This window comes from Bison bison, unplaced genomic scaffold (assembly GCF_000754665.1).
Source record: "Bison bison bison isolate TAMUID 2011002044 unplaced genomic scaffold, Bison_UMD1.0 scf7180017863578, whole genome shotgun sequence".
Lineage (NCBI taxonomy): Eukaryota > Metazoa > Chordata > Mammalia > Artiodactyla > Bovidae > Bison > Bison bison.
In genome coordinates, this window is record NW_011494150.1 from 14,994 (window position 1) to 15,473 (window position 480).

Consider the following 480-nt stretch of genomic DNA (forward strand, 5'->3'; position numbering starts at 1 on the left):
AAGAAAAATTATATATATTCATTTAGACAGGTAGAAGAGAAAAGCATTACTTGTCTACACAAAAAAAGAAGGTGAAAAAACAGAGAAAAGCCAGCAGTCCAGACTGTCAGAAGGTGGCCTTTCTTTGCCAATTCTAAGAAAAAATTATCACCAATTGTTGCTTAAACTTCCTGAGGTATAAACTAAACTTTTTTTACTCTTCAAAAGCAATGAAATAAGCGATATTCCTTTGTAAGATGGAAATGGTTAAAATAGTATAAAACGTGTTTGTTATTTAAATAATCAGACAGTCTTTCCAAATTCTAGTCTTCACAAACAGAAATTCTGAACCACTCTGTTGAAAAGGTTGCCTGCCCTGGGGAAAACCATACTGAGGGAGAGACAATGGGCATATTTCTTCCTTAGAATCTCAGTGTGGAAAGTAGTCTAAGAGACAATATTCTTTTGTGGTATTACTTATACAGATTCAGGCACCCTGAG